The 23,441-nt window shown below is 36.8% G+C and overlaps 1 pseudogene; it reads right to left on the bottom strand.

Moving 5' to 3' along the window:
• LOC110540926 (zinc finger protein 84-like) overlaps positions 1-14,480 on the bottom strand; it is a 55,192-nt pseudogene extending 40,712 nt beyond the window's left edge.
• Between the last annotated feature and the right edge of the window lie 8,961 nt (positions 14,481-23,441).

The following is a 23,441-nucleotide window of genomic DNA, read 5'->3' as shown; positions in this document are numbered from 1 at the left end:
CGGAGGTCCCTGGCAAAGTGCTCGCAACCTGACCACCTGAGCCAAAAAGACATACTCCGAGATTCCTATCCTTCCTCGGTTGTGGGGTTGGATTAATGAGTTTTTTGCTGTTTCTCTATGTTTCTTGGAATATCACAATTAACTATTCAAGGAAACACATTTCTGATCGATTACTAAAAGCTTTAGCAAAAAAGAGTGGAAGGAAAATAAAATTTTAGAAGAGGTAATAAATCAGATTCAGCATCAGGAATTGCTTGTGGAAAATCCAAACATTGTAGGTAATAAAAGAGTACGGGCTTTATATAGGTGTTTATGATGAGGCAAAAAGAAGATAGGTAAACATAGGAGGTCAGAAGGTTTTATATTATACTATGAGTTTCATGGACAGGCTAGCTCTAGCGTCTTATCTCTAAGGAGGATTGTAAATCTTTAGCTGACTTGGCTCAGAGGTCCATAACAGTCCCTGGCCTTCCCCTCACTAATTAGTAGCAATAAAACTGTGTAAATAGCCACAGGTTTAAAGTTTTATGTCCCTTATTTGCTTTGATTAAAAACTTTTAGGCCAATATTTTTTGTAGACACTGCTTTATATCTGGTTGCACTTTCAGTTAAAATGTAAACTTTGTATTATTGGTAAAAGTCTAAATGATCTGGGAAATATGTCAACTTCAAGGTGCTTCTTTATATAATCACTATATAAGTGTTAGCTTGACTTCAGTAATTTGCAGCAGGTTCAAAAGACATCTTGGTGTTGTCTCTGTCTGTCATCCGCCAAACCCATACCTTCCTGAATATCCAAAACCCTAATTCTCCTGCGGTTATGGGACCCGACTGGGTCAGTCAGTGGCATCCCAGCAATACTATACTCATAAAATCTTACCAGCATGTCTGCTCATACATAAGTTAGGTGGGGATGACACCAGTACACATGCTAACTTACATGGGGAAAAGCCCTCAAGGCCCCAAAATATAATAAAAGAACTAGAGACTACAAAGATATTATTAGAGAGGTAAAAAGTCTTTTCCCTTGGAAGAACATGCCAATTGATTACTCAATACTAAACAATCATCCATGTAAACACAATTTGAAATAATATACAGAATGAGCAGGTTGTACTTATGCATGTGTGTGTGAGTATATAAAAACATATATATGTAACAACAGTTAATCAGAACAAAGGTAATGTATTTTCAAAAGAGCAGCCAGGGATACTCAGGAGAGTTTGGAGGGAGAAATGGACAGGTAAAAATGAATCAATTATATTTTAATCTGAAAAAAATAATAAAAATATTATCAATAGCATTTCTTTGTATATTTGTATATCTGCAGCTGACAACTTTGAATGGAAATTATATCAGAAAAATAAAGGATAAAATAGCGTCAACTGATTTACTAAAAAGGAAGAGGCAATTTAGTGTATTGCTCTTGTCTCAATCAGTGTTCTATTGCTGTTTGTTGACACTGTGACTATGGCAACTCTGTTAAAGGAAAACATTTAATTAAGGATGGCTTAAAAATTGAGACAATTCACTGTCATCATGTCAGGAAGTATGGTAGCATACAGGCAGGTATGGTGCCAGGAAGTTGCTGACAGGTCTAATCTGGATGTACAGGTGAAAAATAGAGAGAGGTTGGAGAAGGAAGGAGAGAGGATGGAGAACAGGGAGAGAAAGGCTCTGCCATGGGCTTATAAAACCAGGGAGTAGAACTCCAGTGACACACTTTTTCTAACAAGGTCACACCAGCTACAATAAGGCCACACTAACTGCCCTTGTCAAGCAGGGCCTCTCCCTAGTGACAAAGCATTGGAATGAATGAGCCTATGGATTATATTTTTTTAAACCTTTGCTCTTTTTTTTCCTTTTTTCTTAATTTATTTATGAGTGATCATATACCCTGCATGTCTTTCTGCTTCTGGGATACCTCATTCAGCATGATCTTTTCCAGTTCCCAGTAGTTACCTGCAAATTTCATGATTTTCTTGTTTTAAATTGGTGAGTAGTATTCCACTGTGAAAGTATACCACAGTTTCTGTATCAATTCCTCAACTGAGGGACATCTGGATTGTTTCCAGATTTTGACTATTGCAAAAAAAGCTGCTATGACTATAGTTGAGCAAATTTCCTTGTATACTTGAGCATATTTTTGATATATGCCTAAGGGTGGTATAGTTGGATCTTGCAGTAGCACTATTCCTAATTGTGTGAGAAAGCACCAGATTTATTTCCTGAGTGAGGTATCCCAGAAGCAGAAAGACACACAGGGTATATACTCACTCATAAGTTGATATTAGACATATAATATAGGATAAACATGCTCAAATCTTTATACCTAAATAAGCTAATAAAGAAGGAGGACTCTTGGTAAGATGCTCAATCCTCTTTCGGAAAGGGAAAGAGGATGGTCATCAGAAGAGGGAGAAAAAAAGGGCACAGGACAGGATCCTACCACAGAGGACCTCTGAAAGGCTTCATCCTAGAGGGTATCAAAGCAGATGATGAGATGCATAGCCCAACTTTGAGAAGAGTGCAGGGAGTCTTATGAAAGAAAGGGAGGATAGAAATACCTTTGCACTTTTTTTGACATGTATTTGGTATTTAAAATAAAATTAAATGGCTCTGAGTGTGGTTTGATAGAAAAATATTATCATTTATATTTCTCTAAAAACTGGTATCAAACCAAAAGGCAACAAAATATAAAGAAGCAGTATATATCTTTCAGTAATAACTCACTATAATGGACTTAATTCCACAACAAAGAGACAGAAAGCAAAACAATTAGAAACAATTATCTTCATGCAAGGGTCTCTAGCATCTCTCTGATTTTTGTCCATCAGGACCCCAGGTGTCAGGTCCAAAAGAAACTGATACAAATTGCTAACTTGGGGTACATATTAGCATAAAAAGCACATTTTAACTTCCAAACTCTCTCAGAATTTCAAGCACCTGTTATAAAGTCCATGCTGACCTTTTGGTTCTTATCAGATCTTCTCAACCCTCCCCCTAATATAAATTTCTCCTGTCCATGGGCTTATCTTCCCCCTCAGTTTTTCAATCCTATTTAGGCTTGCCATTTTGATTTTGTACCCCATGGGTCTCTATTGGTCCTCTTAGATCCCTTTCTCTTAGCCCTTTCTCCTGTTGCTTCTCACTCTCTCTTTCTCTCCTTGTCACATTTTCATCACCTGATCGAATTCAGCCTAATGATCTTGTTTAGTTCACTACATTCTCTCCCTGCTCTAAAATTTTCCAGATGCCTATGGCTTTACTCTTTTTCATATCTATAATAAAGATTTTCCTTTCAACACTACCTTGGAGTGTTCATCTTTACTTTTTACACAGAGAATCACTTGTAATTCTCTAGTTTCCTCTTCCCTGTTGACTATCAGACTCTCCTCTAGTCCATTTCCATTCCTCGGTGTCAACCACCAATATCTGGAGACACTCTCTACTTAGGAACCCTCTGACAACACCACTGAAGTATCAGCTAAGCCAGCTGCACTTTCCTTCCTGGCCTTCACTGAAGATTCCTTAGTCTCATTTCCAAATCTGTAAAAGACAATTTCCATGGAAATGTCTACAACTCTATTCCCATTCTCTAGACACTGTGCCAAATACTTCAGTGAATCCAGAGTTCCTCCCTTCTGAGGACATGTTCATTCCACTCTTCTAGTCCACTCCCATTCACTTGTGTCAAAAAGCAATAAATAAAATAACTATCTACCTAGGATATGGGTAGACAAAATAAGGCTGGACACGGTGAGTTATTCTTACTGTCTTTTCTGTAGTCCAGTGCAATCTCTTTAATCTCATCCACAGCACTGCAGCACACCATTTTAATGGAGATTGTCTTCCACCCTACATCTAAACAATAAGAACTCTGCCATACCTTTTGGTAGACCCAGATTGTTCCTACCTGAGCATTTCCTTAACACCCTCTCCTTTAGCCAACTCCCATTCTTTAGTATGATCCCAAGTATCTAGAAACAAGTGCTTCCCAGTATCCACAGTGGCCACACCTGGCATGGTCTTAGAAGCACTCCTAAAAAGGCAACCTACCACCAACACACTTTCCTAAGATCCAAAGCAGGCAACAGAAATCAAGAAACAAAACACCGCAAACTTACCAATGTCAACTCTAAATATGAACACCTAACATCACAATGTTCCCAATCCATGATAATTAAACACGGTGCAAAACCAAAATTATTAACACTGAAGATAATATGACTCCAACAAATTCAGGAGCCCTACCTACTAGAATAGACCCTTCAAAATGCAATAGAGTCAAAGTAGAAAACAAAGACTTCAAAACATGAATATGCTCAAGGACATTACAGTGGATATGAAAAAAATCTTAATGATGTCTGTGAAAACACAAAGAGTGGAATACAATGATGAAAACAGTTCAAGATATCACAGTAGAAAAAGACACACTAAAATTGCAAACTAGATAAAAATAGAAATGAAAAAATGAGGAAGTTAAACAAAAACTCCAGAGTTAAGCCTCATCTACACAGTCTAAGACATAGAAAAGAATCTCAAGACAAGAAAAATGCTATTCTATTGAGAAAGTTTTTATCTGAGTGAATGGGTTCAAGGCTATTATTGAGTTTCTCTTCAAATACCTTAACTGCACATGAACTTTGCTGAGGTTTTAACCCATTTGGAGGTGAGTTTTGAGTGAAAACAGGGCTCTGTTCCTATGTTTCTACATATAGACATCTAGTTTAGCTGGCACCATTTGTGAATATTATATCATTTTTTCAGTGTGTATTTCTAGCTTTGTTATAAAAGGAATATAGAGTACAAGTACATTTACATAATATTTACATAGTCAAATATTACTCAGACATTTAAAAAATCAAATCATGATACTTGAAGGTAAATGCACCTTTGCAGGAAACTGAGAATGAGAGAACCTAGACCCTAAAAGTCATACATGGTATGAATTTGCTCATACATAAATATTAGTTTTAAGACATATGATATGCAAGCAATTAAATATAATGTCACAGGGGACAAATACAGATTAAGGACTGGGTATAAGAGGGAGGCAGAGATTTCTCCCTAGGAATGGGAAATAAAATAGGTAGTTACAAATTGAAGGTGGGCTAAAAGGATACAATTGAAGGGGATTGTGGAAGGAAAAGGGCAATGAAAAGGTAACACAAGAAGAGACAGGTAAAATTAAGGGTCCTTTGTTTGGTACTGTAGAAACCTAATGCAATAGAAACTTTCTAAAATATGTACATGTAAGAAGCCAATATAAATGAAATCCCCACATAACAGGAAAGTCCCAACTGGAAATCTCTTGTCACTAAATAAAGTATCCAGTACTAGTAATCGGTTATATTTTACTGAGGTATTGGTCAAAGTAGTGTGATTGTAATGCCAAAACAAAACAGGCTTTTGTCAAGACTATAGGTTGCTCTCCACAAAATGACTGGAATGTCCTATTACTTAAGACAACACTTACACAAATCATTGAACATAAATAAATAGAGCTTGTGCCTACATAGATCCTTCACACTTCCATTCTAGCAACTTTGATATGGGAAGTATTCTGCAACTACAAGAGAAGAAATATAAACACTAACCCAGCTACCAAACATTTGAACTATAACAATGTCCTACCTGTAAGACAATATTAGTGCAACAGTTGTAGGAGTAAATAACCAATCTATAGTTTGATTTAAAATCCACACCTGACACTGGTTAATTGATCAAGAAAAAGAAATTACATAGCCCATGGTTCTAGGGAAAAAGCAAATACTACATTCTACTAAAAGTAACAAAATGATCCTTGCCACCATTCTGCTATTCTCATAGACCAGCATCTTGTTCATCCATCATCATCCTACTGCAGCTGATGGAAACAAATTCAGAGACCCATAAAGAAAATAGAAAATCAGTGAGAGACCTCACACTATGCCCTCAAGGCGCTTCAATAATTCAGCCAGAAGAGTGTAAGAGCCAGAAAGGATAGAGGATATCAAAGAACAAAACACTATAAATTAAGAGGACTGAAGAACTGTGAGAGACTGAGGAAGCATGCACAAGGCTTTTAATGTTGTCCCTAGCCCTATCTCTAATTGATAAGTGATTGCAAATTAAAATATAGTTTTCTCCAAGGGACACTAATTTTATCCAAGGGACTACTCTTAATTGTATTTTTAAGAGTACATTCCAAAAGGTAGATGGCCAAAAATTTCCCTCACTGGCAAGTTTGGATTCTCATGTCCTAGAATTCTGGCATGCAGTTAAGTTTTTTATCATAGTTCTCATTTTAATTTGTTGAAGATTTTTTCTACTGTTAAAGCTACATCTCCTCTGTGTGTATACCATTGTTTCAAGTTTAATATTTTATGAGATTCCTGCATGTATGAACAAGTCTGCATCATTTCCCAACTTGGGCTCTTTTTCTTTTTGTTTTCCCTACTCACATGTGTTTGCTTTTGTCTTTTTGCTATTTTGTTTTCCTATTATACATTATAGCTCTCCTTGTTTTATATAATGGTGAATTTAGACAGGCTAGAAGGGAAGATGGAAAAGAGTTGCCAGGATTAGAGGAAGGGAAAACTTTAATCAGAGTGAATATATGGCTAAATTGACTATTTTGAAAAGACAAAAAGGAGGAGGAGAATGAGGAGAATGAAGAGAAAGAAAAAAAGGAGGAGGAGGAGGAAGAAAAGCAGGAGGAGAAGGACGAGGAAATGAAGATGAAGATGATAATAAACTAGGAGAAGAAAAACAAAAACAACTGGATAATTTCATCAAAAGAAATGTTAAATAGCCATACAAAAAGATCCAGAATATCTAAAAAGTGCAAAAAAGTAATTTATGAATAATAGAAATAGAGGAAGAAACCAAAACTCACATCAAAATCCCAGAAATATTTTCAGGAAAATAATAGTATATGAGTGCTTGAGAGATGGCTCAATGGTTAAGAGCACTGTCTCTACTTCCATTGGATCCAGGTTTAACTCCCAGCACCCATATAGCAGCTAACAACTGTCCATAAGCTGTCCAGGTGGTCTGACACCTTAACACCAATGCACATAAAATAAAATTAAATAAATTATTTAAAAAAATAATAGAAGGAGGAGTTGGAGAAAGAAGAGAAGCAGGAGGAGGAGAAGGATGAAAAGAGGAAGAAGAATAAGAAAAAGAAGAAAAACAACAAAAATGTCAAAAGTAATGTTAAATAGCCATGCACAAAAGATCCATAAAATCTAAAAAGTGCAAAAAAGTAACTTCTGAATAATAGAAATGGAAAAAGAAGACAAAACTCACATCAAAATCCTAGAAAATATTTTCAGCAAAATAATAGAAGAATGTATCCTTAACCTAATGAAGAAGGGGTAGCCTATAAAAGTACAAAAAGTATATAGAACAACAAAGCATACCAGAAAAGAAATTGTGCTCAGCACATAAAATCAAAACCCTAAATGTAAAGAAAAGTATATTAAACAAAGAAAGTATATTAAAAGTTGCAAGTGAAAAGACTAAGTTGCATATAAATTCAGGCTCATTAGAGTAACTCCTGATCTCTCAAGAGAAATTCTAAACCTAGAATGGCTGAGACAGATTGTATATAATCTTTAAGGGATCCTTATTACTATATCCAGTAAACTTTCAATAATAAATGGTGAATAAAAATATATTGTACAATAAAACCAAATATGAGCAGTATTTCTGTAAAACTCCTTCACTACAGAAGCCAATCAAAGCAAAACTCCTATCTAAAAATGTTAATCACATCCAATAAAAGACAAAAAATGAATAATCCCTAGCATCAAATAAAAAGAGGCAAACCCCCACACCATAACTACAAAATAAAGGGAAATGATAAACATTGTTCATTGAAAATTCTGAACTTGGTTGTTCAATTCTCCAATAGAAAGATAGGAACTAAGATAATGGACTAGACAAAAATGTCCACTCTTCTGCTGCATGTACTGAACACTCTTTACCATCCAGGTTAGATAGCATCTCTGTGTAAAAAGATGGAAGGAGACAGTAGAAGAAAGTGGACCAAGAAAGAAGTTTAGGGGATCTTTATTTTATACAGTTACCACACAAAAATACCTAAAATTCTTAGATCAATTTAAAAGAGAATATATACTGTACACTCTGAATGAGGAGTTCCACCATTATCCATATGAAAACAACAGACCACTTGGGCAGGTCCAGCACACATCTATCCTCATGTTTACTGAAACACAGCTAACTGTGTGCTAAGATAGAATAGACTTAATTGTCCTGAATCACGTCAGTGCAAAATATTACATTATTCAATTTCTTTATTCATGGAAAACATGTACTTTTTTCGGATTTTAATATAATCACAATATTTCTCATATCTCTGTCCTCCCTACAAAACCTCCCATACAGCCCTCTTTTGGCTCTTTCAATTTCAAGTCTTCTGTTGCCAATAACTCCTATTACATGTATCATGCATTATGTATGCCTGTGTGTGTGCATGTGTGTGAGAGAGAACATTTAACATTTCAAGAAAGTCAACCATTTTACTTTGAAATTGTGGATGAACTAAAAATGTATCATCAAAAATTGTGACCTTAGCTAGACACAGAAATCAAACATTGTCTGACTTCATTCCTAATTGGGCTCTAAGCAGTCAGTACCTTGAAATAAGAATTGAATGGTCAGTGTTAGAGCCTGAACATCAGGGTGTAGTGGCATGACATGTCAAAGAACACATTTCAGTGACAAGAGGAAGAATATAAAGATATACTTCAGGGTGCATGCATAGGAGCTATTTCTAATAGCTTACATTGTTTACTTGAGAAATATTCTGTGTATGTTTTTCAAATCTCAATAACCAAAATGTTATAACTACTGTGTAAGAGATATTAATTTATTTATATATTATTCTTCCATCAATTTTCCTTCCATTCTCACTCTCCAGAGTTTTGAGTAATCATTCTTTGCAATTTGAAAATTCAAGCCACTTTTTCATAAACTATTTTTACACACTTAACATATATCAAAATTTGATTTGTAAAGTATTTTACAATATTATAATACTAGGAATATATAACAAAACGCTGAGTTTTATCAAGGGTATTTATTACATATAGTATTATAGGGAAAAGGAAAATGTGTAGAGATGAAATATTATTCTTTCTAGTTGTTTTTAAAAGACAGTTGCCTGAGTCCAGCCATCTCAGGAAAAAAAAACTATTTTTTTTTCTTTTTTAATGATTATTACAATTTACTCACTTTGTTTTGTGGCTGTAAGCCCCTCCCTCATTTTCCAGCAGTTACAACCTACCTTCCTCTTCTCCCGCTGTGCCCCTCTGCTAGTCCACTGATAAAGTCCTCCTTCCCTACTATCTTATCCTAGTCTATCTTATCAAGTCTTACCAAGAATGACTCTACCTTCTTCCTCTGCAGCCTGGCAAGGCTGCACCTTCCAGAAGTAGGTGATCAAGGAGCCTTCCACTGAATTCATGTCAGAGACAGCCCCTGTTACCCTTAATAGGGAACTCACATGGAAACTGAGATACTTATGAGCTACATCTGAATAGGGGTTCTAGGTGTTCTTCATGCATGGTCCTTGGTTGGAACAGGACCCCTAGGCCCATATTTTTTTGGCTCAATTGGCCTCCTTGTGGAGGGCCTCTCCCATCCAGGCCTTTTTAGTTCTTGAATCTTCCATATTAATCCATGCTTTTTGTACAAAATTTGGCTATGAGTCTAACCATCTGCTTCAATACCCTGCTATGTAGATTCTTTCAGAGACCCTCTGTGGTAGTTTCCTGCCCTGTTTTCCTATATTCCCCCATTATCAATGTCTATCTCATTTGCCCTTCTGAATGAGGATTAAGCATCTTCCTTAGGGTTCTTCCTGTTGTTTAGATCTTTTAGGACTATAGATTTTAGTATTTTTAAACCTTATATTATATGGCTAATATCCACATATAAGTGAGTATATACCATGAGTGTCTTTCTGCTTCTGGATACCTCACTCAGAGTGATCTTTTCTAGTTGCATCCATTTGCCTGCTGATTTCCTTGTTTTTAATTACTGAATACTATTGCATTGTATGAATTTTCCACAATTTCTGTGTCTATTCCTCGGTTTGGGGACATCTAAGTTGTTTCCATATTCTGGCTATCGTCAATAAACCTGTTATGAGTGTAGTTGAGCAAATGTCCTTGTTGTATGGTTGATAATCTTCTGAATATATGCCCAGGGTTGGTATAACTGAATATTCTAGTAGCACTATTCATAATTTTCTGAGAAAGCACCAGATTGATTTCCAAAGTGGTTGTACAAGTTTATATTCCCACCAGCAATAGAGGAGGATTCACTTTTCTCCACATCCAGTCCAGCTTGTGTTGGAGATGATGTGATAGTATACATGAATAACACTAAAAATTCAACCAGGGAACTCCTACAGCTGATAAACAACTTCATCAAAATGACTGGATACAAAATTAAATTTTAAAAAAAGTGAAGCCCTCCTGTACAGAAAAGACAAATGGGCTCAGAAGGAAGTTAGGGAAACAAAACCCCTTCACAAAAGCCACAAATAACATAAAGTACCTTGGTGTGACTCTAATCAAGCAAGTGAATGACTTGTATGAAAAAAAAAGAACTTCAAGGAAGATATCAGAAGATCTCCCATACTCCAGGATTGATAGGATTAACATAGGAAAAATGGCTATTCTACCAAAAGAAATCTAAAGACTCAATGCAATTCCAATCAAAATACCAGCACAACTCATTACAGACCTTGAAAGAACAATTCTGTTTCATATGGAAAAACAAAAAACCCAGAATTGATTTTAAAAAACGCCTGTACGATAAAAGATTTTCTAGAGGTATCTTCATCCACGATCTCAATTAGTACTATAGCGCTACAGTAATAAAAACATGGCATGGTACTGGCACCTGTACTTTAAATTGTAAAGGGGTGTGCATCTATTCATTAATCATTCTTATTAAATCATATCAAGAAGCTGAGGGGAAAAACAAATATACGGGAATCAACTGCTGTCTCGGTTTTAGACCCAGTTTGAGGGAGTCCAGACAGCCAATGCTACCTTGGGCTATTTTTTCGGCTCATCAACCTTATAACATCCCTGGCTTTTTTTATTAATGGTGTACTTTTCTTAACTTTAAATTGTTCTTTAAGATTTTTTACATCAGAGCCATTAGCAAAAACATCTTCCCTGACCTTGTTAAATAATCTATTTTTCCAAATTGTTTCTAAGTATAATGGTCATTGCTTACAATCTACATTGATGGCTCCTTTCAAGGGCAGTGGTTAATTCATTAATATGCTCCAGTAAACATGTGAAAAGGTATCAAGCAATGTTAATTTTAAGTGCCAGTAATATTGCCCAGTGATGAGCTAGAAGACTTCTTAGAGTTTTCATACAACTCACGTTATGAGGTATATGGGCATCATAAGGGCAACAAGCAGAGATATGCTACATGAGAGCACAAAGTTCTCAGGAAAATCAGTTCTTGGGATTATGCTTCTCCAAGACAAACTCATCATGACTATGCTCAAAGGGGAGCCACATTCCATGAGTTCTACAGCTGTTTTGCTGTTGCTACTGCATGGCTCTTGACAGGGGCAGGTAGCCAAAATAGTTTGCCTGTAGGTGGGTAAGGGGGGATGAGGTTAGCTCAGGCCCTGGGAAGGAGAATTCAGGGTATTGCATGGGCTGTACTAGCATGGGAGACCAGATAACATGGAAGGAGTGAAGGATTGCTGGGAGAAAATAGCAGGTAGATTTGATTTGATATGTTAACTAGGAACCTCTGCCATTAGTTCCAGGTTTGAATCCTACTTCTGTGGTAACATAAACTTCAGAGAAAGAAGCATGGTCTCCATTGGATAATGATCTTCAAGTGAGCCCACAGGGAAGAAAGGTGACAAAGACAAAGATTCTGGTTTTCTTTTCTTTCTATATATCTTCTTTGTTCTCTTTGAGGGAGGGTGGTTATTCAAACTAGACTCAATTTTTTGCTTTTTTGTTTTGTTTTTCTTACTATATTTTATGTTATTAATTGTTTTTATTTTTCACAATTTATTCATTATATATGCTGATTGAAGGTCACTCTCTCAACTCCTACTGTTCCCACCCTCCCTCCTCTTTCCCTAGACCACTCAAAAGGGGAGTTCCTCTCCTCTGCCATCCACCCATACATTATCAGAACAGCACTCAGCTACTAAAAACAGAAAATTAAATTTCTGCTCTTATTTCTTTTCCATGGGCCACTGTACTCAACTCAGAAGATTCCATACCATGAAGCTTGCCTGCAACCATACTGTGAACTAAACACTAAGTATAACTCATTTTAAAGAGTCCCACCCCAAGACACTGTTTGATTGACCATTTCACATTCAGAAACATGTGAAATTTGAAATGCTATGAAGTCTGAAACATTTTATCACAGGCATTTCAGAGAATGTGGTTCTCTTGCTGCCTGGAGGGCTGTTTCCCACCAGCCCAGGAAGGCATCAGGGGCAGAAGATGAGTAGTATAAAGCTTGGAAAGCCCGCAAGGATAACAGTGGTCAGCCACTGTGGCAACCACCTCAGAAAGTAAGTTCAATTTTAATTCTAGAAAACAGAAAACAGAGGCTTATACCCCTTCGGGAGTGCCTGCGATGCTCCAAGTATAGGTGTAGATAATTGTTTAATACTAGGCAATTCAAAGATGCTTGATTTGCATTAAACAGCACATTTCTAGTATATGAATAATAATAAGAAGAACACAGAACCAAATTATCCTATATTTGAAGGGAGGGGAGAGCTATCAGGGATCTGTGTCAAAGGCCATCTATCAAATTTGATTGTTGGTGTCAATGTCTAAAGACACTCTCCATATGAAGTCAGGCAGAGAAAACTCACCCTTGAAATGGTCACACATCTAGGCCAGAAGCAGGCTCATACATGGAAAAGAAAGCCTTCTCCCTCATATCTCAAAATTCAGTGTGGGTTGTGATGTTTTTCAATAGCACCCCTGGAACAATAGGTATGTGTACACAAAGAACTTCTACAGGCTACCACTGTTGTGATAGTCTCAGAGAACTTCCTGGCTGGTGTTAGTTCACCATTCCCTACATATTCATCCACTGGACTAAAAGTTTCTTGTGTAAAGTGAGGCAATTGAAAACAGTAAATGTTGAGAATCAGGATTATCAATAAGTCTTTCATAAACACCTTATTATATAATACTGTTGCATGTAATTGATATTCACCATTCATTGTATTCTTTTTAAAAATAAATTTATTTGCTTTAAATTCCAATTGTAGTCCCACTCCCTTCTCTCCCTCAGTACTACCCTCCATTCCTATTGCCCCTATTCCCTTTCCCCTTCAGAAAAGGGAGGTCATTTCCATTGAGTTAGTTTTACAGTTTTGTTGGATCTCAGTGGACCAAAGTACACAAAGACCTTTCCACATTGCTTATACTCACAGAATTCCTCTCCAGTAAGGATACTTTTATGATGATGATGACTCTAGATTTGTGCAAGGCCTCACCATTTTAACACATTAATAAGTTCTCTTCAGTATGAATCCTTTCATGATGACGAAAATTATAGAAATATGGAATGCTTTCACCATGTTAAAAGCAGTCATAGGCTTTCTGTCCATTAGGATTTCTTTCATGAGTGTGAAGAAGACTCTGAAGTGTAAAAGTTTATTCACATTGGTTGCAGTCATACAGCTTCTTTCCAGTATGTGCTCTTTTATGTATTAAAAGATATTATATGCAAACGCTTTGCCACATAGTTATATTCATATGGTTTCCCTCCAGAATGTGTTGTTGTCTTAGGAGGTGACTGTTACATGCAAAGGCTTTATCACACTAATTACCCTCACCAGGCTTCTCTCCACTGTGTGTTTTTTCATGTTTTTGGAGACTACTCTGCTGTGCAAAGGCTTTGCCACATTGGGTATCTTCATAAGGTTTCTTTCTAGTATGTGTTCTTGTATGTCTTATGAGATGACTGTTTTTTGCAAAGGCTTTACCACACTGGTTACATTCATAAGGTTTTTCTCCAGTGTGTGTTCTTTTATGGCTTAAGAGAGTACTATTTTCTGCAAAGGCTTTACCACACTTGTCACAATCAAAAGGTTTCTCTCCAGTGTGTGTTCTTTTATGGCCTATGAGATGACTGTTTTGTGCAAAGGCTTTACCACACTGGTTACATTCATAAGGTTTCTCTCCAGTGTGTGTTCTTTTATGGCTTAAGAGAGTACTGTTTTCTGCAAAGGCTTTACCACATTGGTTACATTCATAAGGTTTCTCTCCAGTGTGTGTTCTTTTATGTCTTATGAGATGACTGTTTTGTACAAAGGCGTTACCACACTGGTTACATTCATAAGGTTTCTCTCCAGTGTGTGTTCTTTTATGGCTTAAGAGATGACTATTTACGGCAAAGGGTTTACCACATTGATTACATTTGTAAGGCTTCTCTCCAGTGTGTGTTCTTTTATGCCTTACGAGATCAGTGGTATAGGGGAAGACTTTACCACATAGAGTGCATTTAGAAGGTTTCTCTCCAGTATGACTACTTTCATGCCTGCAAAGATAATTAGCACATGTGAAAGATTTACCACAGTCATTGCATTACACTAATAATGATATTTATCTACATGAATTAATTTCATAATTTGGTCTAATGGTAAAGGAGAATCAAATTTTAAAGTTTTATCACGTTATTCACATTAATGGTTTTCCCTTCATTATGGGTATTTTTGAAGATGCCTGTGATGGTAAAAACATTTGTTACATGGTTCACTTTTATACCATCATTTTTCTATAAGAGGTTTTTATTTTGTATATATGAAGAGTGTTATAAGAATTCAGAGCTTTACCACAGCAATCCCATTCACAAATTTTTGTATTGTATGAATGACACTTCATTTAAAAAGTGAGCAGGACATGCAGAAGAAGTTCTAAGTTCCTAGTGTTCATAGGTATTTTCAGCAGTATGAGTTTGCTGATGAATTCTCAGTTAAGTTGCAAAACCAATTAATAGTAACCATTTATCACTTTCAGAAAAATCTACTCAAAGTGGGGACTACTAAATAATCAGTTGTTCTTGGAGAAAAACAGGTACACTGCTTCTTTCAATATCCCTATGCTCATGTGTCTTAGAAACATTGTGACATATTATATACCTATTTAAATTACAGGAATAATAAAAGATTCCCACATTGAATTAACACAGTTTGTTTTTTGTTCATCATAGACAAGTCATATAGGGATTAAGGTTTCTCCACAACAATATTCTTAACTCTCGTAAGCTGCTCCTTTCACTAAACTGCAATGTTACTGTATGAAAATGAGTAACACTGGTTGTACTATGAAATTTTTGCTTATAAGAAGGTTTTGGACACATACTGATCACCAATTCAATGTGTATACCTCTTACAATATCTGAGTAGATAGAATGAGACTAAACAGATTGGCAATTCAACTCAGTAGCTGGAATGTCCATATGATTCAAATGGTATTTTCTGTTAAAACATTATTTTATTTTCTTCCATCTTGGGGGAGTGCCTTGTAAACACAGATCAGATACCTAATATTGAAGTACATGGAATTGTGAGATTTTAATGATCATCAGTACACTTAAAGAAGTGCTGTTTTTACACTGTTGCTTTTCTTTAAAACTTCCAGGACACATCCAGGTATGCTGGTACATGACTTTAATCCCAGCACTTGTGGAGGCAGAAGCAGGCAGATCTCTATGACATTGAGGTCAGGCTGGTCTATCAAGCAAGTCTAAATCTAAGTCTAAGCTGGGTGTATGTGTCATGCTGTCACAGGTTCACAGAAAAAAAAACTATTTCAAAAACAGAAAATAAAAAACAGCCAACAAACAAACAAAAAACAAACTTCCAGGACACATTAAAATTTCTTACGATTCATACCTGTGTCCGTGTGCACATAAATTTACCTTTTATTACTTGTAGAACTTTGAAAATGTTCTTCAATATTATGGTCATCCCAATTGTAACCTAAAATATAGTATCAGAAAATATACATTATTGGAAATATCATTATTAAGGCAAAACTTAAATCACTATCATCTGTGACCCTTAGAAACATGCCTTATTTATTCACCTCATTCCTCCTCATTCTCAATTGGAATTACAGAAAAGAATCAACAACAAAGTAAGAGTTGTCTCCTTATTTTAAAAGTGAAAGAAAATTTGCAGTCTTACCTATAGCAGTGAGGTTTTTACAGGTCTCTAGCATCACATCTTTGTAGAGTTGCTTCTGGGAAGGTTCCAGCAAAGCCCACTCTTCTTGGCTGAATTTCACATGCACATCATCAAAGGTCACTGAATTCTAAAATATGCCATGCATTTGTACAACAAAAAGACTGGCAACAATATAAATTTATACTTCATTGGCAATTTAATCATATAATTCTAGTGCTTCTTCCATTTATTTTCTGACACAGAAGTGCTAGTGTTAGACAGTTGGGTGCTGTGCATCAGGTGAAGGAGGGGAGAAGAAAAAGCCTAAAGGTTCGATTGTAAAGGAAACAAAAGGCGTGCTTTGAAAACCTGTGTTAAAGGTTTGTATTAGTTTGTTAGACATGAATATGAAGTAGCCATTAGTTGGGTTCTTGAGTGATCTATGAATCGTCTTCAGTTACTTGGGTGAGTAGGCAGGACACTGTCATGAGACAGGTGGAAGGAAAAAAAAACACAGTCATGATATTTTTATCTAGCAACAAATGATATGTGGCTATCAGGTGACAGTGAACAGATGGGTGGTGTCAGTCAAAAGACAACATGGCACTGGATATCATCTTTTGAACAGGGATCAGAGATGTGGCATACCAGTATATGAAAACGGGGGCTCATATATTTGTGGAAGGAAAATTTTACTACAGTGAATACATGGGTAAAAGTAATATGAGTGGCAAGCAACAATAATCATAGCTGATAACATCATATTTCTGAGTTCCCAGACAAAAGAAAAGGCATAGAACATATGATTATTCTTTGATCGTTGTTTTGTATATTCTCCTTTCTAAATCTATAGTTTGTAGATTATAGTATAAACTATACTATTATAGTATAGTCTATAGTTTAAAAATAGAGATTAAAACTTTTCTATTAAAACATAAGTGTTAATGCTATCACTAAGTCATTTTAGAAGAAAACTGAATAATGAAGGTTAACCGTGTCATATCTGAACTTTTTGAATAGGATATGGCTTTGGAATAGTGATGTCAATTAATGTGGACAAAGACCAAGAGAGACAAGAGAGTGAAATAGAATGAGACAGACACACAGAGAGAAATTAACAGATGAACAGTACTAAGTACACATCAGAGAAATTTATGAACAGTTACTAACTACAAAAATTGATGGACAAGCTGGGTGTATGCTGTCATGCCTTTAAGTCCATCACACAGGAGGCAGAGGCAGGTGTACCTTATTGAATTGGATGCCAGCATGATCTATGCCAAGAGTTCTATTACAGACAGACTTATATAGTAAGACAGAGCCTCCCCTAAAAGTCAATCAAACAAACACAAAAGATTGAAATAACTCAGAGGTCTCTACTGAAGTTTCTACAAGGAATTATACATTCACTCCAGTTGTGTATTCATTTTCTAGAATTCTGCACTGCCCTAGCTTAAACTGTAATTTTAATAAGATCTTGCTAAAAGGGAATGCATGTTTAAACAGCTAAAAATAGAAAGATGAAAATATTAGCAATGTAAATGATGATCATATGTAAGCAACATAAGGCAGGAGAGATGGCTCAGCAGTGAGGAGCTCTTGCTGCTCTTGCAAATAATTGGGCTCAATTGTCAGTGTTTAACTGGGACCCACTACTATCAATTGCTATAAGTTCATGAGTTCTGAACACATCATCAGACTACTGTGGGGATCAGGCACACAAGATGTTCATATTCATACATACAATCAAAATACTCATATTCAGTAAAAATTAAAAAGATCCCAGATGGCAGGGCTGATTGCATACTGTGACTGATCAGCAGGGAAGCAGAGACTGTACAGTGACAAATAGTTGGAACTGTCGGCCCCCAAACACCATTGACTGTATTTACCAGGTGATAAGAAACCCAATGATGAGAAAATCAATTGAGTTCAACCTCAGAGTACCCAGCTAATCCCTGTAAAATTCCTGGGCTGTTGTGACAGGAGTAAGGTTTTCAAGCAAGTAGACCCAAGAAGTGTGTCCTGATCGCTTTCCCAGGCTGGACTGTGCACCCCAGGGTGCCAGAGACTGGGAGTCCCAGTCTCAAGAAAATCCCACAGGGAAGGAAGCAAGTGGGAATGACCAAATGTCACCCAGTCTATCCCTGGAAAAGGTCCTGCAGACCTGTGGGCGCACAGCAGCCAGCCCTGAGTGGGGCTCCATCCACCAGCCCTACACACATGACTCTCCATCACAGACAGAACTGTGTGCCCCAGGGCACTAGAGGCTGGGTTTCCCTGTTGGGAGAAATCCCCACAGGGAGGTAAACAACAGGTCCTAGCTTACAGCATTCAGCTGACCCCTCCTCCACTACCACCACCACATATGGGAATGTTCTGGAGAAAAGTTCTCAGGTTCCTGTCTAGTCATCAGCTTGGAGTCACCACTCGCAAGCAAGTGCCTATGTACCCTACACTCCTCCCCACAAACAGTACAGACTGGGTCTTCCTGTTAGGAGAAAACCCAAAGGTGGGGGAAATATCTGGCCCAATCTCAGGACACCTAGCTCCAGAAAAGTTTCTGGTTATACACAGGCTCCAGACTCTAGCCTCTTGCTGCACACATGAGAGTAGTGCTCAACTGCCAATGATTACTGCTTGGGTACTGGGGCATAGAGCTCCAAACTCATACCTTCAGAAGCCTGGGTTCCCTGAGATCAGTCCCCAGATACTGTTCCAAGGGACAACCAGTTATCCCTAACTAAACTGACCAAACCATGGGGTACCCAGATTACAGCTGCAGCTCACTAAATTTACAGCAAGAACTCCAGCAGCAGGGCAGCTGTCTCCAGGATTTCTCTGGGTGAGAGGAGAGCCCCCTTGACTAACACAGACAATTTCCATTAAGGTCCGTATGCCTGAGGTGAGATATGACAATTCCTGAAAAACACCTGTCATTCAGTGACCATACCCCAAAAGCTAAGGAAGCCTCCTTTGAGAAAAATCTTCTTCCTGCCAAAGGGATTCTCCTTCTCCCCAGCACTGGATTCTAGGAACCACCAGAAACTAACACCCAAAACCTAAGATATCCAAATGGGTAGAGGCCAGCATAAAAGCTCAACCAACAAAAGACAGAGCAATATGGCATCTCCATAACCCAGTTCTCCAGGAGAAAGCAACCCTGGATACCCCAGCATAAAAAACAATTTCAGGCCAATTTCCCTTATGAACATTGATGCAAAAATACTCAACAAAATACTTTGAAAACCCAATACAAGAACACATCAAAGATATCATCCACTACAACCAAGCAGGCTTCATGGCAGGTATGCAGGGGTGGTTCAATATAAAAAAATCCATCGATATGATCCACTATATTAACAAATTGAAAGAAAAATAAACACATGACAATCTCCTTAGATACTGAAAAAGCATTTGAAAAAATCCAGCATCCATTCATGTTTAAAGTATTGGAGAGATCAGGGATAAAGGGCAAATACCTAAACATAGTAAAGGCAATATACAACAAGCCTATAGCCAACATCAAGCTAAATGGAGAGAAACTTACAGCAATCCCACTGAACTCAGTGACAAGGCAAGGCTGTGCACTCTCTCCATATCTCTTCTACATAGTTCTTGAAGTCCTTGCTAGAGCAATGAGACAATTAAAGGAGATCAAAAGAATACAAATTGGAAAGGGAAAAGTCAAAGTATCACTATTTGCAGATGATATGATAGTATACCTGAGTAACTCCAAAACTTCTACTAGGGAACTTCTACAGATGATAAATACCATCAGCAAAGTGGCTGGATACAAAATTAACTCAAAAAATTTTAGCCCTCCTGTATACAAAAGATAAAAGGGCTGAGAAAGATATTAGGGAAACAACACCCTTTACAATAGCCTCAAAGGACATAAAGTACCTTGGTGTGACCATAACCAAGCAACAAGCAAGTCAAAGACTGGTATGAAAAAAAAACTTCAAGTCTCTGAAGAAAGAATTAGAAGAAGATATCAGAAAATGGAACTATCTCTGATAATCATGGCTTGGCAGAGTTAACATAGTAAAAATGGATATCTTACCAAAAGCAATCTACAGATTCAATGCAATTTCCATCAAAATACCAAAAGAATACTTTACAGACCTTGATAGAAGATTTTTCAACTTTATATGGGATGCAATGAAAGCAGTCCGAAGAGGAGTTTGAATAGCAACAAAGGCCATCACAAGCTATTGGAGACATCCCATACAAGCAACTTAATGGCACACCTGAAAGCCCCAGAAGAAAAGAATCAGACACACCCAGCAGGAGTAGACCACTAGGAATAACCAAACTCAGGGCTGAAATCAATAAAATAGAAACAAAGAGAATAATTCAAAGAATCGATGAAACCAAGAGCTAGTTCTTTGAGAAAATAAAAAACATAGATGAACTCTTAGTGAAACTAAGTAAATGGCAGAAAGACACTATCCAAATCAACAAAGTCTGAAAGAAAGAAATATAACAGACACTGAGAAAATCCAAAGAACCACTAACTCTTATGTCAAAAGCCAATATGCCACAAAATTTGAAAATCTAAAGGAAATATACAATTTTCTTTAGATTCCAGTCACCAAAGTTGAATCAACATAGTCTTATACTGCCTAAGGGAATAGAAGGAGCCATCAAAATACTCCCAACCAAAAAAAAAAAAAAAAAGCCAAGGGCCAGATGATTTCAGAGCAGAATTCTACAAGACCTTCAAAGAAGAGCAAATACTGATATTCTTCAAATTATTCCACAAAATAGAAATGGATGCAACATGACCAAACTCCTTTCAGAAGACCACAGTCACCTTGATAAATCCTCAAAGATCCCCAAAAAGAAAGAGAACTTCAGATCAATCTCTTTTATGAACAATGATGCAAAAATATTGAATAAAATAATCACAAACCAAATCCAAGAACATATCAAAGATATCATCCACCATTACCAAGTAGGCTTCATCCCAGGCATGTAGGGATAGTTCAATATAGGGAATCTTAATCTGTCATATAAACAAATTGAAAAAAAAAAAACAAGACCATTTCCTTAGATGCTGAAAAAACATTTGACAATATCCAACAGTTATTCTTGTTTAAAGTCTTGGAGAGACTGAGGACAGAGACACAGATCTAAAAATAGTAAAGACAATATACAGCAGTCCTATAGCTAACATCAAACTAAATGAAAAGAAAGTTAAATCAATTCTACTGAACTCAGGGACAAAACAAGGCCACACACTCTCTCCAAATCTCTTAAGTACAGTACTCAAAGTCCTATCTAGGGCAATAAGACAACTAAAGGAGATCAAGGGGATACAAATTGATAAGGAAGAAGTCAAAGTATTGCTATTCACATATATGACAGTATATAAAAGTGACCCCAAATATTCTACTGTAGGGAATTCCTACAGTTGAAAAAAAACTTACTCAAAGTGGTTGGATATAAAGTTAACTAAAAAAATAAATCAGTAGCACTCCTGTATGCAAAAGACAAATGGACTGAGAAAGAATTAGGAGAACAACACCCTTCACAATAGGCAGGAAAAAAAAAACAATGTACTTTGGAGTTATCCTCAACAAGCAAGTGAAAAACCTGCATAAAAAAAAAAAAACTTTAAGCCTCTGAAGAAATTGAAAAAGAAACCAAAAGATAAAAATATCTCTCATGCTGATGGGTCAGAAGGATCAACATAGTAAAAATTGCTATCATACCAAAAACAATCTATAGATTAAATGATATTCCCATTAAAATATGCATTGAATGTATGACAGGAGTCTACCGAAGAAAGCATCTGAAAGACTCTACCTAGCAGTGCTCCAAAATAGATACTAAGATTCACAACCAAACCTTCGGCAGAGTTCAGGGAATCATATGAAAGAAGGGGAGTTTGATGTGGAAAGGATAGGAGCTCCACAAGGACTAAACGTATCTGGGCACAGGGTCTTTTCTGAGATGGACACTCAACCAATGTCCATGAGAGGATAAAACCTAGGACCTCTGCTCGGGTGTGACCCGTGATAGCTCAGTAATCAATTGGTTTCCCATTATAAGGGGAACAAGGACTATTTCTAACATGAACTCAATAACTGGCTCTTTGACCTCCCCACCTCCCAAGGGAGGAGCAGTACTGTTAGGCCACAGAGGAGGACTTTGCAGCCAGTCCGGAAAATACCTGACAAAAGTGAGTCATATGAAAGGGGAGGAGGTCCTCCCCTATTAGTGGACTTGGAAAGGAGCAGGGAGGAGATGAGGGAGGGAGGGTGGGATTGGGGAGGGAATGAGGGATACAGCTGGGATACAGAATTAACAAAATGTAACTAATGAGAAAAATAAAATTATGGAAAAAATAAATTTAAAAAAATATCAACACAATTCCTTAAGGAATTTGAAAAAAAAATTCTCAGCTTCATATGGAAAAATAAAAAGGGCAGAATAGCTAAAACAGTCCTGTACTAAGGCAGATCTTCAGTAGGTATCACCATCCCTGATCTCAAGCTCTACTATAAATCAATAGTAATAAAAACCTGCACGGTACTAAAATAAAAACTGAATGGTGGATGAATGGAATTGAAGACCCATAAATAAACCCACACACCTATGGACACTTGATTTTTGACAAAGAAGCCAAACTCATGCAATGGAAAAAGGACAGCATCTTCAACAAATGGTGCTGGTCTAACTGGAAGTCTACATGTAGAAAAATGAAAATAGATCCATATTTATCACCCTGCATCAAACTACAGTCCAAGTTGTTCAATGACCTCAACATAAAACCAGATACACTAAATCTGTTAGAAGAAAAAGTGGGAAAGAGTCTTGATCTCGTTGGCATAGATGATAAATTCCTCAACAGAACACCAAGAACTCTGGCTCTAAGATCAAGAATTAATGAATAGGATCTCATGAAACAAAAAGCTTCTATGAAGAAAAGAACTCGGTCAATAGAATAAAATGACCACCTACAGCCTGGCAAAAGATCTTCACCAACCCTACATAAAACTGAAAGAGCTAATAAACAATATATATAAAGAGCTGAAGAAATTAAACTCCAATAATCCAAATAATCCAATTTAAAACTGGGGTACAGAACTATACAGAGATTTCTCCACAGAGGAATATCAAATGGTGGACATTAAATGCTCAATATCTGTAGTCATCATGGAAATGCAAATGACATTCCATCTTAAACCCGTCATGATTAAGGTCAAAACCTGAAGTGACAGAA

The sequence above is a fragment of the Meriones unguiculatus genome (assembly GCF_030254825.1).
Source record: "Meriones unguiculatus strain TT.TT164.6M chromosome 13 unlocalized genomic scaffold, Bangor_MerUng_6.1 Chr13_unordered_Scaffold_34, whole genome shotgun sequence".
Lineage (NCBI taxonomy): Eukaryota > Metazoa > Chordata > Mammalia > Rodentia > Muridae > Meriones > Meriones unguiculatus.
Note: the sequence above shows the minus strand (reverse complement) of the source record. Positions and strands in the feature narration are given on the sequence as shown.